This window comes from Sciurus carolinensis, chromosome 13, assembly GCF_902686445.1.
Source record: "Sciurus carolinensis chromosome 13, mSciCar1.2, whole genome shotgun sequence".
Lineage (NCBI taxonomy): Eukaryota > Metazoa > Chordata > Mammalia > Rodentia > Sciuridae > Sciurus > Sciurus carolinensis.
The window spans coordinates 35,047,659-35,064,832 of record NC_062225.1 but is presented as its reverse complement, the minus strand read 5'-3'; the positions used below and the strand labels follow the sequence as shown (position 1 = coordinate 35,064,832).

The window sequence follows — 17,174 nt, the reverse complement described above, 5'->3', positions numbered from 1 at the left end:
GGAGCAGCTCAAAGCCCCTTATTCCACACACAAATATACTGTGGTTCTACATGTACAAAGCTATGTGTATGACAAAACAAATCATCACAAGTCTGTGCGTGTGTGTGTGTTATGTGTGCAAGAAATAGACTTAAACAAAAGTATATAAACTTTTATTAAACAAGGAAATATTTTATAGCTCTAAACTACACAAAAACCAAAATACACTGCTAATCTGTTTTTCCTTTTATTTCATTACTACTGGAAAAAATAAAAGCAGATTTTTTAAGTGATATATGAAACTAGCTAAGAAATGAAGGGCTCAGCCTGGGCCACCATTAAGATGAAATCACAGATCTGCTATAAGCTTGTAGTTTGCACTTTGACATGTTGGAAAACAAATTTCAGTGATCAGAGAATTCTCATGATGTATTTTTCAAATATGTCATATAATATATGCCTTCTCCAGATACAAATTAACCACTTTAGTCTTCCTATGAGCCATGAAATCATTTGTAGCTACCAATTTTATTTATGAGGTTTGATGTTTCTTAAAATGAATAGTACCTTAAAATACTGGAAAAATACCCAACTTTTAAAATTATAGCTCTTTTCAGTTAGTTGAATGGAAGAATGGGAGAAACAAAATAATTCTGTTAAAATTGCATTAAAATAGCAGTAAGTTTTTTAAAAAATAAATACTATGTTCAATCTGATTTTATCTAAGGTTAATTTGCATGGTAAAAGGAGTAATTTAATCCAAGAACTGTTTAATAAGAAATTGTGTCAGTTACACAGTTAATACTGTGGAGTATGTGGTCCATTATTTTTTTTTCCTATTTGCCATCCTCCAAAATGGGTTTTTAAATAGGAGCAACAAAACAAATTGACTGACATATGCACTTTTGAAAAGTAAGATACCCTGGAGATTTTTTTAAAAATTTTTATTCATTTATATTTTTTTACCTTTTTTGTTCTTTTTATTTATACATGAAAGTAGAATGTATTTTGACATATACATGGAGTATAACTTTCCATTTTTGTGGTTATACATATGTGGAATTAAACTGTTCATATATTAACACATAAAAGATATGTCCGATTCATTCCTCTGTCTTTCCCATTCCCATCCCCTGTTCCTTCTTCCCATTCTACCCTATCCAATTCAGTAAACCTCCTCTCCTCCCTTATCCTGAAGTCTTAACCAAATAATTTGTGTGTGTGTGTGTGTGTGTGTGTGTGTGTGTGTGTGTGTGTATTTAAGTAATTTAATTCAATAATTCAATTTATCACCACTTGGAAAGTACATTTGTTTCCCCAGTACTTGGATGGCAATGAGGTACTAGCAGCTGTCCTGGTTCTCAACTTCCCTCTAAGCGAAAGCATATGGAATTGCAGCAGTGAACATCAACTGGTTCCTATGCAAAGCTCAGCTCCAAAAATGTGATCTTAAGATATAAGTTCCGTTCAAGGCAAGAAGATTCCAATCTCAAATATTTTATTCCATCAACTTACATTATACCAGCTAATCCATTACTGAATAGTAAATGTTTATTGAAAACAAATGAGGATAACAATACATTCATTGTCATTCATTGATAATATTTAAACCGTTTTATATCCAAATATATGTATACAAACCATTTGTACAGATAAACTCATGTTATGAATTTAAAAAGCAGAGAAAAACCCACAAATGACTTTTCTATGTTTCGAAATCTTACAAATGTTTTCAAGATTGGAAGCCTCAACATCTTGGCTATACATGAAAAACATGTCAGAATTCAGTATGTTATGAGAAGCTTTAGAACTGATCATCTCATAAAAGTAAAGCAAAGTTATGGTGCTTCCATTATTTCTTAATCCTCTAGGTTAAAAAGGAGACCCTGAATACTAAAGTCAGGGATTTACTAAATAGTATTGATTTCTATTAGCCAAATTCAACCCTCACAAACCAGCTGAACCAGGAGTCTTTCCCAGCTCATTATCCATGAGGAGTTTGAAACATTTTCAATTAAAGCCTTCATTTTTCCTCTAGACTTCAACATATGTGGCCCAAACAATGCCGTCTCTGAGGTGGTCTCTAATTCAGACCTTATAAGATCCTTCACTGTGGCTATTCCTTCAATACCAAAAAGCAAATTTCTTTTTCAGAGCTTCTGCTATGAGAGCAGCAGGTTCAGTAGCATCTAATGGCTTGGGTTTTACATCTTGCTCTGATCTCCTAACTGACCAAAGTTTTACACTATTCATATCTTTAAGGATTTTTAGCTTAGCCAAAATCTTTCCAGCATTGACTTTTTACTCTTTCGCTCTTTAATCAGATCAATAGCAGATTTACTTTGCTGGAGCCCTGGGGAACAGGTGCAGCAGGTGGAGGAGGGTGGTGGTAGTAGTGGTGGTGGTGATGGTGGCAGGGGAGGAGATGGAGCTGTGGTAACAGATGGAACAGAAACCAAGTCACCTACTGCAGTGAGATTCTGTTGCTCTTGCAGAGTCACGATTTTGGCAATCTGAGCTCTGAGAGTAGCAAGTTCATTTTCAAATGAACAGATCTGTAGGGCTTCCTCATTGCCCAGTGTTGCAATCTTTGGTGGAGGCTCTTCTTGAGACAAGCTTGGTAAGGAAATATATCTGCTTGGGGTCTTCTTGAAGAAAGGAAGTCATCGTGAAGAAGGGACTTTGACCTGACTTCTGTCCTTAGTCTTGTTGAAGACTCTCCTTCTATGGCTACCCACAGAAGACACCACTGCATCCTCTCCCAGGTGGTTTGTACTCCATTCTGTTGCATGACCGGTAAGCTGAAATTGAACTGTTGGACAATGAATCAGAGTTAAGTTAGTACCAATTTTCCTTACCATACTTCAAGATGAACCATATGGTTCTCCAGACCAAAGTGCAGATTGCATGCTTACTCCAACTTGAAAAACCATCATCAGGCACTTAATCCAGACAAACATTGGTAAAGTTGTCCCAAATTTGCATTTCAAGTATTTCAGGCATACACAGCAGTCCATTGTCCATTAAAGCACGCGTGGCCACACAGCAGCCAGCACCTTCTCCAGCTACTCAGGCTTTCAATTCTCTAGTATATTATTGACATTCACAAAACTGCTCATTCTTAGAGATAACCTCTAAGCTAATAAACTGGATGGCTCAATTCTTCAAATAACATAATTCAGAGTACATATATAAAAAAGAAGTGAGTGAAAAGGAAGTTGAAGCAATATTTTTTTTTTTTTATCATTCTTTTAGGGAACAGACTGATAAGGATGGTGGGAACACACGGTTAAGAGAATAATCCTATAAAATAGGCCCATTTGGCTGACCCCCACATGCTTTCTTTTCTGACAATAAATTTACCTGCAGTCCTGCCTGGATTAAGTGAACAGGATATGTCACATTCCTCAGCAAACTACCTGTTAACTGCAGGAGAAATGCAGGCCCAAGATCAGGTTGATGGAGAAATCCAAGAGATTTTTGTGATGAAATCCTGAAACTTCAGGAGGTAAGAATAGTTCCATCAATAAGAATGTATGGTTAAGAATCCCATTAGAAGTGGTCAGCATGGGTCAGTGTGACCTAGAGTTGCCATGACAGTGGGGACTTGAAAGTCTGATGTCACCCTACTGTCAGTCAATGGTCAGGAGGTGGACCTAAGCAGGACTCTCTGGAAACTTCTCTGGGATTCCCCATAAAACTGGAAAGCAGGAGAGGCACATGGTCCCTCTCCTCTCTGAGAGAACACACTCTCTCTCTTGAGAGTGTCTCCTTCCCCTTTTTCTATCCCTTTCATAAAATCATTTCTGTTACTCTGAGTGACATGTCTGAAATCTTTCTGACTTGATCACCAAGAATGGGGGTTTGAAGTAGGGGTCTTCAAATGCCTCAGTTTCTCAGAAGGCCCCAGTTCCATAACAGTTCCATAACCAAAGACACACATGGGCAGGAATGACTTGTGGATTTTGAAATTAATGATGTTTTAAAATAAACTTAAAAAATCAAGTTTTCAGAATTAAAAATTAAAGAAGTGAAAATAATGATTAGAGACAGAGAGAGGGAAGAGGCAAGAAGAGAAAAAATAATTTTATGCTAGGCTCATTTAAAAGACAAAGGTCAAAGGAGTCAAGTTGTATGAGTAGTAAAATGCAAAGAGAAAGGAAGAGAAATGATAGGAAGTTATAGATGCAGAGTTAGAGGTTTGTTGAAAGAGACTACATAACAAGTGGGGAAATCAAAGGAAAGCTGAACTAGAGAAGTCAGGTAGGGGAAAAGACAGTCCTGGGAAGAGCTGGGAGGACATACTACTTTCTGAAATAACTATATGAGAAAAAGAGTTTATTTTCCAATTCCACTCCCTGGACTGCTGAATTCTATCAGCATGGTAAAGTCTTCTATATTATTTCTTAAGTTTTAAAATAAGTAAGTTGTTTTTTTTTTTTTTTTTTTTTTTTTTTTTTTTTATAACACAAAGCAACTTTCCTCTTTCAGTTACTTCACAAAGGTGCTTAAAATATAGTTTTATGGAATTATGAACATTCTGTGTGTAAGGAAATTAATTATAGCTTGTGTCTTTGGAACTTTACAAGTCTTCCCCATGGGTGAAGTTTAAAGAATAATAATTTGCTTTACATGTAAAACTTTTTCTTGTAACATGGTATTTTTCCTTGAGAGTTAATATCACCTTGGCCTTTTAAAATTTTGCCTTCATATTTGAATACAATTTCTCAAAGAAGCATGTAAGAAAAGAAGTCTGTACTCTCTCCTGGATTATTTCTAGCTCAACTGAACAGTTCATGTGAAGAAGTGTCTGGGGACAGGAGATGGAAGTCTTATGGATCTTGCTATTTTGCATGTATCAAATTAACTTGGTAATGTGTGGACTAATTCCTTGACTATGTTTCCTGGGACTTTTAATGCTGGAGCCACTGACATACTCTGCTTATGACAGTGGTTACTAAGTTTTCTGGTCATGTTTCTTTTAGATCTGCAGAAGTTATGGAAATCTTTTCCACAGAAACATTGAAAATCACCAGAGAAGAGTAGCCAATGTACAGGTTTAGGCATGCTTCCATTTTAATTAATCTCGATGCCCTAACAGAGCCATCTATAATTTTTCATAATGCTGATGGGTTTTTGTAAAGAGACTTTGGACTTTCTCAGGACCTCAGCTTTTTGAATCTTACTTGCTAACAATCTCTTTTCCTGGAGCTAGATATCAACTCGGTTTATAGTTCACTGGCATAAGGGTGAATGAATAAGATTAGTAGCCACTAGTGTGACTTTTGAATATTGAAATTGCCTTGGTGATTGACTCTGAGGAAGCAGGCCAACCTATGGCAGTTGTATATCAATTCTGCTTTGGACACTCCTATATTTACTCAGCCCCATGTCATGCCTTACAGCAGCGATTCTCAAACTATCAATGGTAAAAGACCTGTCTTCTTAAGCTTTAGTCGGGCTGTTTACATGAGGCTATTAAGACAGGTGAAATAAATTTTTAAAGATTTTTATGACTGGTTAGATGTAAAATCAAGCTCTTAATTATATATATAATGACATATATATGTATGTGAACGTTATATGTAAACATTAGATAATTTTATAGTACAATATCGATTACTTTTTCAAATTAGAGAATAGTTAGCAATAAATAGAAATTTCTAAACATGAAAATTCATTTTCCAAAATTAGTCTATGCTATAAAATCAATTCAACATTTCTATAAAAGATGGTAGTGTGTGTAATTTTTCTTACCAAAAAATGTTGAACTCTTAAACCCAGTACCTGTTCATGTGATTTTATTTGAAAATGGTGTCTTTGCAAATGTAACATAGTCAAGATAATGTCACAATGGGAGCGAGTGGGCCTTTAATTCCATATGATCTTTGTCTTCATAAGAAAAAAAAATAAAAATAAAACAGAAACAGAAAATAATCCTAAGTGAAGAAAGATACCCAACCAAGAGTTCATGTGATGATAGAGGCAGAGATCCATGAGTTATGCAACCAGAAAGCAAGTAGTACCAAGAATTTGCCAAGGATCTCTGGCAACCACCAGAATCTAAGAGAAAGCATGGTCCTACTGAAAAGATGATTTCATATTTCTAGTATTTAAACCTATTAAAAATTTATCTCTGTTGTTTTTATTCCACTCAGTTTATCACAGCCCTAGGATATAAATAAATATTACTTCCTTACTTTAGTGCTTAGAGCTAGATTTGTTTGAGAAAATTCATCACTGATTTTTTAAACTATAAAAATATAAAATCCTACTCACAAATGTAACTTTCCTTTAAGAAAAAAATATTATTTCCTAAATATGTATTTTTTGTTAAATTTTACTAATTTATTTTCTTATTCTGTTGCCCTATTCTGGGGTTCATGATGTATACAAAGCTTTCAACTTGTTCACAAATCATCTGTGGCATTTCCAGTTTCATTCTTCTTTTCATTTTTCTTAGAAGAAACCATCCTTCAAAAACAATGGTTTTCTTGTTGAGTCTAATTAACTGATTTGCTACCAAGGCTCTAATTCATAAACTCGAAATTCTCAATTCAATAGATTCCCATTGGATACTCATAGGATAAGTTTTCAGGGAATACATTAGAGAGTAGTGTTGTCTGTTGCTAATTGTAAAATTATTTTTATATATTTGTAATGAGAAACGCACAACCAGAGAAGTAGCTTCAACTTGTATATTTTAACAAATAACCTTGGATCTAATATCTATGGAACAATGACTCAATTCAAAAGAATAAACATTGATAGAATTCCCTATATGCTACTAAGCAATCTGTTCCCACTCCCTTCTTAATAATGATTTGCCTAAACTTTAAGTAATAATTTATTCTCTTTCCCTTATTTTTGTATCAGTTACATGCACACTACAAAGTCATGTATTTTATTTGTTGCAGATTGTTATTTTTATTAATTTTTTTTTTTTTTTGGTACAGGGGATTGAATCCAGGGGCACTTTACCACTGAGTTAAATTGCCAGCTCTTTTATCTTTTGTTTTGAAACAGAACCTTGCTGAAACCAGGGCAAAGGACAGAGAGCTGATTATCAAAGAAAAGAAAATGGGTAGATAATACTTTCCCATTGACCAGTGGAAAGTGCACTTTCTAACACAAGCAATTACACCCCTGAATGGCTCTTTTCCTGACTTTTGGTCTCATAGGCAAGAAAAGAGTAAAAAGGACATAAGAAAAAAGAAAACCTAAAATCTATAAAGGGGCAAGGTACCCCCACTCCCATGGGCACCGTTCTGTGTTTCCTTCTCTCTAGGGAAGTCTGTTTCTATTCTATCCCTTAAGTAAAGCTTGCTTTTCTACCCTTGCTTCAGCATTTCTTGGGTGTTTAATCTTCAGGACCTGATCCTGATTTTTCAAGACTAGTATCATCACTAAGTTGCTGAGGCTGACCTCAAATTGCAATCCTTCTGCCTCAGCTCCCAAATTGCTGTGTGTTACAGATTATCTATTGCAAAGATTATCACCACATTATTGCCCATCCTATATATTCTTTTGCAAAATAATCAAAATACAGAAGCTAATTTCCCACCTGTTAAATGTTGACTCACCTAGATAACCCATTTGTCACCAAGTGATGGTGTGTTTTGGGGCAAAGTCTTGTAGCTTCTGCCAGCCCCATCCCTTCTGTTTTAATATTTGTCTATGAATGCTTCTTCAGAACTTTGAGAATGAAGTATTTCTCACAATCCAACTCCATGATTTGAGAAGCCTAAGTCAATGGAGGGGACTTGTGAGGTGCATCCAATCAATTTTCACAACTGAACTCAGCCGTAGAGTGACCAACTTTATGTCCAGGATGGTCTCTGTTTCAGCACTGGAAATCTTTCAAACAGGAACCTCCTCCATTCTGGCATACTGGAAGCTTTCATCTCTCTGTTGTGAATTCATCTTAGCCCGGGCATTAAGCATATATGTGAATAATCCTCAAGATAATTGTAGTATAAGTCACTAAAGTCATTCACAGCCCTTCAAATCTTAACATCTGACATTGTGAAGCGAAAATAAATAAATAAATTCATATCTCTCTATGCTCTTTCTGAATTACTGACCCACAGAATTTATAACAATAATACACCAGATGCTGTTTCATGTCATTGAATTTGTAGTGCTTTTCTTAACACAATAAAACATAAGAATACTTTAAACTGTTTTTGAACTTTTAAGAAATAGCATGCCTTATACATATCCCTTCATGTTTTCATATTATTTTTGCAGAACAAAGAACAACAAACTTGAAAACAGGCAATATGAATTTTTAAAACTAAAATATGGAAGGAAACAAAAAATGTAAAAAGTGGTAGAGACAGGTAACATTTGGCTAGACATTAAATGACTTGACTTAAAAATAATTGAAATCCCAAAAGAGAAACAAGGAGTAGAAAAAATATTTCTTTAAAAGTAAGCCAAATGTTTTTGAAATTTGATGTAACTATGAATCTATATTAAGCATAAAAGTATACATTGCTGCTGAGGCTGCAAATTAGTGCAAGTCACTCTGGAAAGCAGTATGGAGATTCCTCAGAAAGCTTGGAATGGAACCACCATTTGACCCAGCTATCCCATTCCTTGGCCTATATCCAAAGAACTTAAAATCAGTGTACTACAGAGATACAGCCACATCAATGTTCATAGCTGCTCAATTCACCATAGCCAGATTGTGGAACCAACCTGGATGTCCTTCAATTGATGAATGGATAATATATATATATATATATATATATATATATATATATATATACACACAATGGAATATTACTCAGCCATAAAGAATAATAAAATTATGGCATTTGCAGGCAAGTGGATGAAATTGGAGAATATCATGCTAAGTGAGATAAGTCAATCTCGAAAAAACAAAGGACAAATGATCTCACTGATAAGCGGATGATGACACATAATGGGAGGTGGGAGGGGGCAAGAATGGAGGAACGAAGGACTGTATAGAGGGAAAAGAGGGGTGGGAGTGGTGGGGGGAAGGGAAAAAATAACAGAATGAATCAAACATCATTACCCTATGTAAATTTATGATTACACAAATGGTATGCCTTTACTCCATGTACAAACAACATGTATCCCATTTGTTTGCAATAAAAAAAAGTATAAAAGTAACCTGTGGTCTCTTTCTGTTCATATATAGATCTGTACCTACACTTGCATCCCATGTTCTTTAAGGATGATTGGTTCCAGGACCTTCTGTGGATGTCAGAATCTGTGAAAAATAAAATTAAATAAAATATAAATAAACTGGCATAATAGACAACCCATAAAATGTGCTCCCATACTTTAAATCATCTCTAGATTACTCTTAATTCCTAATACGATATAATGTTAAGTCATGAGTTATACTATATTGTTTAGAGAATAATCATGAAACAAAAGTTCTGTACATGTCACCACAGATACAACCATCATAAGACTAAGGACATAGTGAAGGATCTTTCATTGATTCCACAGATTCAGAGACTGCAGATATGTGGGAATGATGCATAAATTCAGAAGATATTGAATAATGAGAAAGGTGTTAATTATTCGAAAGAAATATAAAAAGTTCTCCCTGTTTATGCTCCTAACAATAGTGACTAAAACACAAGAAATAAATCAGCATAATTGCAAGAAGTAGACAAATCCAATATTAGAGCCGGAGTAGTGATAGATCTAATGGGAGAAAATCAGTAACCTAGATAGCTGAAGTGACTGGTACCATCAATAAACTTGATGCAATTAACATATTTAGAATACTTTTCATCCAACAACAAAATCATACACATTTTCCAAGCTCACGTGCAATAGTTATGAAGATATATCATATTCTGGATTATAAAGCTCTTCTTAACAAATTTAAAATATAAAAACATGCACAATCTTTTTCTCACATCACAATAGAGTTACATTTTAAAATGATAGAATGATAACTGGAAAATCCACCCAATTTGAAGATTAAGTGTCTCTCAATATCATATGAGCCAAAGAAGATGTACTAAAAATTTAAAAAATATTTTGAAGTAAATAAAAATTAAATACAAATAATGAAAAGCAAGGAAAACCTAGTAAGAATATTCTACTCCTTGGTATTTATCCTAAACTATTAAAATCATCATTCTACAGTGATGTATGCATACCCATAGCAGCACAATTCACAATAGCCAAACTAAGTAACCAGCCTAAGTGTCCATCAATGGATGAATGGATATAGTAAACGTGGTATATATACACAATGTAGTTTTATTCAACCATAAAGAAAAATGAAATTATGTCATTTGCAGGAAAATGGATGGAACTAGAGACCATTATGCTAAGCTAAGTAAGTCAAACTTGGAATGGCAAAGGTCCTATGTTTTCTCTCATGTGCAGAAGCTAGAGAGGAAAAAGGAAAAGAAAGGTGTTGTGGGGGAGGTGATCTCATGAAAATCAAAGGGAGAGCAGTAGAGGAAGGGACCAAGGAGTGAGAGTTGAGGAGGGAGTGGGGCAAGTGTTGGTAGTGCTGTTAACCAAAGTATATTGCATGCATGAATATATAACAATGAATCCCATCATTTTGTGCATCTCTAGTGCACCAATAAAAAATGTGGAAGTAAAAACAGAATTAAATCAGGAAGGAAGGAAGGAAAGGAAGGAAGAAAGAGAGAAAGAAAGAGAAGAAGAAGAGGAGGAGGAGGTGGAGGAGAAAATAATGTAAAATAAGAAAAAACTAAAATCAAAACATTAAGCTTCTACCATTGGACTTTGCACAAAGAACACTTAAAGCCTAAACTAGCAGAAAAAAAAAAAAAAAAGTAAAATGCAGAGCAGCAAATTGTAAAATTGAAAAAGACAAATTAAAATAATTACAAAACAAATGGAAAGTTAGCATTTAGGAAAGAACAAGAAAATCAATAAATCTCCAACTGACCAATGCAAGAAAAAAGAAGAGAAAAATTACCAATATTGAAAATAAAAAAAGGAGTCATCACTGCTGATTCAGTGGTATTGAATCAGTGGCATTTGGTATAATACCAAAGCAGTATTTTAAGCAAGAAGCACACAAATTGGCCTGCAGATATAGAGGGAAAGCTGTACTTACTGATCTATATATTTGTTTATTTCTTTGCATTTACATGTGTATCTATATCTATATCTACAGATGAAATGGGTCAATTCCTTGCTGTACACAAATTACAAAAACACACCCAAGTAGAAATAGATTTCCCAGCAGCTTGAGAACATGAGACAGGAGGATCACAATTTCAAAGCCAACCTCAGCAACTTAATAAGACCCTGAGAAATTTAGTGAGACCCTTTCTCAAAATAAAAAAATAAAACAGGCTGGGGATGTGACTCAGTGGTTAAGCACCTTTAGGTTCAATCCCTGGTACAAAAACAAAAAAACACAACAATAGATCACATGAATAGGCATGTATATAGAAAGGCATGTATAATAAATAGCATTTCTAGAGAAAAAAAAATCACCAGACCTAAATGATTTCACAACTGCATTCTAAAAATCATTTCAAGATGAAATTGTACAAAGTTTCCACAATCTCTTCCAGAAAATAGAAACAAAACAAACACTTCTCAACCTAATTCAGGTCAGCATTATTATATTAGTAAAACCAGATTAAAAACTTTAGAATAGGCTTTTGATGGCTTCTTCTATTTCAGTGCTTGAAATTGATCTGTTTAGATTGTGTATGTCTTCCTGATTCAGTTGGGAGGATCATATGTCTCTAAAAATTTGTCAATGTCTTCAATATTTTCTATTTGGTTGGATTTTCAAAGTAGCTTCTAATTATGTATTTCAATGGTGTCTGTCATGATCTTTCCATTTTCATCACAAATGCTAGAAATTTGAGTTTTAGAAAAGCCCGGGACCAGATGAATTCTCAGCTGAATTCTACAAGACCTTTAAAAAAGTACTGATACCAATAGTCCTCAAAGTATTTCAGGAAATAGAAAAGGAGGGAAGCCTTCCAAATTCATTCTATGAGGCTAGTATCACTCTGATACCAAAACCAGACAAAGATACATCAAAGAAAGAAAACTTTAGACCAATATCCTTATGAATATAGATGCAAAAATCCTTAACAAAATACTGGCAAATCGCAAGCAAAAATATATTAAAAAGATAGTGCACCATGATCAAGTAGGGTTAATCCAGGGATGCAAGGTTTGTTCAACATCCAGAAATCAATAAATGTAATTCAACACATAAATAGACTTAAAGTTAAGAATCACATGATTATTTCAATTGATGCTAAGAAAGCATTAGATGAAATACAGCACTCCTTCATGCTTAAAACACTAGAAAAAATAGGAATAGTAGGAACATACCTCAACATTGTAAAGGCTATCTATGCTAAGCCCACAGTCAACATCATTTTTTTTTTTTTTTTTTTTGTGGTGCTAGGGATTGAACCCAGGGCCTTGTGCTTGCAAGGCAAGCACTCTACCGACTGAGCTATCTCCCCAGCCCGCCAACATCATTCTTAATAGAGAAAAACTGAAAGCATTTCCTCTAAAAACTGGAACAAGACAAGGATGCCCTCTTTCACCACTTCTATTCAACAGAGTCCTTGAAACACTTGCCAGAGCAATTAGACAGACCAAAGATATTAAAGGGATATGAATAGGAAAAGAAGAACTAAAGCTGTCACTATTTACTGATGACATGATCCTATATTTATAAGATCCAAAAACCTCCACTAGAAAACTTCTAGAACTAATAAATGAATTCAGCAAAGTAGCAGGATATAAAATCAATATGCATAAGTCTAATGCATTTCTATTCATAAGTGATGAATTCTCTGAAAGAGAAATTAGGAAAATCACTCCATTCACAGTATCCTCAAAAAAAATAAAGTACTTGGGAATCAATCTAACAAAAGAGGTGAAAGACCTGTACAATGAAAACTACAGAACATTACAGAAAGAAATTGAAGAAAACCTTCGAAGATGGGGAAGATTTCCCATATTCTTGTATAGGCAGAATTAACATTGTCAAAATGGCCATTCTACCAAAGGCACTATACAGATTCAATGCAATTCCAATTAAAATTCCAATGACATTCCTCATAGAAATAGAGCAAGCAATCGTGAACTTCATCTGGAAAAAAAGAGACCTCGAATAGCCAAAACAATCCTGAATAGAAAAAGTGAAACAGGAGGTATCACAATACAGATACTAAACTATACTACAGAGCAATAGTAACAAAAACAGCATGGTATTGACACCAAAATAGACAGGCAGACCAATGGTACAGAATAGAAGACACAGAGACAAAACCACATAATTATAGTCACCTCATACTAGACACAGGAGCCAAAAACATACAATGGAGAAAAGATAGCCTGTTTGACAAATGGTGCTAGCAAAACTAGAAATCCATATGCAGTAAAATGAAATTAAACCCCTACCTCTCACCCTGCACCAAACTGAACTCAAATGGATCAAACACATAGGAATTAGACCAGAGACCCTGCACCTAATAGCAGACAAAGTAGACCTGAATCTTCATCATGTTGGCTTAGGATCAGACTTCCTCAATAAGACTCTCAAAGCACAAGAAATCAAAGCAAGAATCAATAAATGGGATGGACTCAAACTGAAATGCTTTTTCTCAGCAAAGGATACAATCAAGAATGTGAAGAGAGAGCCTACAGAATGGAAAAAAATCTTTTCCACACACACTTCAGATAGAGCACTTATCTCCAAAATTTATAAAGAACTTACAAAACTTTACACCAAAAATACAAAGAACCCAATCAATAAATGGGCCAAGGAACTGGACAGACACTTTACAGAAGAAGATACACAGGCAATTAATAAATATATGAAAAAGTGTTCAACATCTCTAGTAATTAGAGAAATGCGAATTAAAACAACTCTAAGATTTCATCTTACTCCAATTAGAATGGCTTTTATCAAGAACACAAACAATAATAGATGTCGGCGTGGATGTGGGGAAAAAGGCACACTTTTACATTGCTGGTGGAGTTGCAAATTGGTGCAGCCACTCTGGAAAGCAGTATGGAGAATCCTTAGAAAACTTGGAATGGACTCACCTTTTGACCCAGTTATCCCACTCCTTGGTTTATACCCAAAGGACCTAAAATCAGCATACTACAGTAACACAGCCACATCAAAGTTTATAACAACTCAATTCACAATAGCTAGATTGTGGAACCAACCTAAATACCCTTCAACAGATAAATGGATAAAGAAACTCTGGTATATATACACAATGGAATACTATTCAGCCATAAAGAATAATAATATTATGGCATTTGCAAATAAATGGATGGAATTGGAGAATATCATGCTAAGTGAAATAAGCCAAGCCCAAAAAGCCAAAGGCCGAATGTTTTCCCTGATAAGTGGAGGATGATATATAATGGGGGTGGGGGTGGGGAATGAGAGAATAATGGGGGAACTTTAGAATATGTAGAAGAATATAAGAGGGAGGGAGGGTATGAAAACTGGTGGAATGAGACAGACATCATTGCCCTATGTACACGTATGATTACAGGAATGGTATGAATCTGCATTGTGTACAACCACAGAAACGAAATTATGTACCCCATTTGTGTACAATGAATCAAAATGCAGAGTGTAAAAAATTAAAAGATAAATAAAAATAATAAAAAAAATAAAAACAAAACAGAACCAACAAAAAAAAAACTTTAGAATAAAAAGAAAGAACTACTATTTCCCATGCATACAGGTGCAAAGAACCTCAACAAAATATTAGCCAAATAAAAATTCTAACTATGAATGATTATATAAAATGTCACATGGGATTTATTCTAAGTGTGTGAGTCTATAATAATTCATATAATACTGCATATGAACAAATTATAAGGGAAAATCATATTATTTTTGTCAGTTGAAGCAAGTCCTATTTATGAAAAAAAAAAAAAAAAACAGCCATCTTTGAAGAATGGCACTTCTGTAACTGGATACATAAGACCTATAAAAACCTATCTTTAGTCATGCTTAAGAGAGATTAAAATGGTCATTCCCTCTGTTCAAGATCAAGTCAAGGATGTTCTCTTTCACCACTCCTATTCTCTGACTAGAACAATTGTTCATGAGAATGGATTTCTCTTTTTTTTTTTTTTTTTTTTTTTTTTGGGTGCTGGGGATCAAACCCAGGGCCTTGTGCTTACAAAGTAAGCACTCTACTGACTGAGCTATCTCCCCAGCCCCTGTTCATGAGAATGAAGTGAAATGAGCACATCTTTATTCACAGAAGACCAGATCATCTCAGTAGAAAGTCTAAGATTCAACAGGAAAAGCAAAAAACCTGAAATTAAAAAGTGTAGCAATGCCACAGGATAGAAACTAATACAGAAAAGCCAATTGCTCTCTTATATTTCAGCAATGAACATCTGAAGTAAAAACAAAAAAACTAATATCAGCATATCTCACTGTACCATGGTATGCAACAAAAAATAAAATTAAAAAAAATCTTATTATTTTTTCAACAGCATTATTGGTTGAGCTCTCTGGAAGCAGATGATGAGATAATAGTTAAAGTAGAAGAAGTTTATTTCAGATGCCCTCACAAGAATAAAAAAGAAATGGGAAAAAGGACAGAAAAGAATCAAGGAGGTGAAGGTATTGACAAATCATGCATGCATTAGTTTTGAGTCAATCCTGCAAGGAAGCTTGGTTATAGTGTGGATAATCCCTCAGAATTGTTCATGTAAGGAAGCTGAAAAATTTATACTCCTGTGCCTGCCAGTTATTGATTAGGAAATGTAGATTTCCATACACTTTTAGGTTTCCATTTTTGCAGTTTAGAGAGTTCTGTGAGGTTGATGGCAGTCTTCCAACAACAGGAAAGGCAGGTGCTTATTCTTGGGAGTGAAAAAATGAGGCCATATAAAAGGAAAATAGAAAAAAATTAAAACTAAGAACTTTATAAAATTACAAATTTAAAGTGTCAAATATCTTAATATGTAAGAAGTTGATGATAGTCTATAAACAGCAGCTGAATATCAAAATGACGAAGGCATTCTGGAGGATAATTTGTCAGACTATATCAAAACCTAATATTTTAGAAACCTACATACTTTAATACCTAAATAGTTTAAGCAAATTTACTTTGGCAATACTTTAATAATATTTTAACAATATCAAGTTTTTCAGTTGATGAATGTGGACTTCTTTCTATTTATTCAGATTTTATTTAGGCCTAAATACTTTCATAACCTAAATAATATAAGTAGATTCACCTCAGCAATACAAAGTTCAAATTAAACAAGTATTCAAAGATCCAGTACACAGATTTAATACAGTTTCACTACAGTGAAAACTGGGACATGGATGAAAATACCAAATAATTTGTACTTTGGCACTGTGAGTTCTTCAACTTTCTTCTTCTTTTCCCTGAAATTCTATCTGAATCTCAAGGATACCTTTTCAATTTCTTCAATGAAGAGCATTGGCATATTGACAAGGATTACAATGAATGTGTAGATAAATTTGAGGATTATTACCATTTTAACAATATCAGGTTTTCCAGTCCATAAATGTGCACATGGGTCCATTTAAGTTTTATTTGCTTAAGGAATGCTTTATGGTCTTTAGTGAATAAATAAATTAACCCCTGGCGTTTTAATCTTTTTGACGCTATTATAAATTGCAATGTTTTCATTTTTCCTCTTCAGATTGTCATTGCTAGTGCATAGAAATGAAACTAATTTTTTTAACATTAACCCTGTATTCTAAATTATTACTTAATTCATTTACTAACTCTAAGATTTTTCTGGAAATTCTTTTGCATTTTCCATAAATAAGATCGTGTCATCTATGAACACAAGTAGTTTTATTTCTCCCTTTCCAAATTGGATGACTTTATTTCCTCTTCCTTGACTAATTGCTCTGGATAGAATTTCTAGTACAATGTTGAATAGAAGTGGAAATGGTTTTCATCCTTTTTGTCTGTCTGACTGGAAGGAAAAATGTTTCCAGTACTTGTAAGGATGTTAGCTGTACAATTTTTGTAACTGCAATTCGCAATGTATTTTGAACCATGCTTGCAATAGTAAGATAAGTGTCGTTTCGTCATGGTTTTTAATCAGTTTTCATGCTACTGTTGTTGTGTTGAAGATTTTTACATCAATATTCACAAGGGGTGTTTGTAGATCACTTTTCTTGTAGTATCACTGTTTGTCTTTGGTGT

General features: G+C 34.2%; 1 pseudogene; it reads right to left on the bottom strand.

The window, feature by feature from the left end:
- Window positions 1-1,919: 1,919 nt before the first annotated feature.
- LOC124962859 (mitochondrial fission regulator 1-like) lies at window positions 1,920-2,939 on the bottom strand (annotated as a pseudogene).
- Between the last annotated feature and the right edge of the window lie 14,235 nt (window positions 2,940-17,174).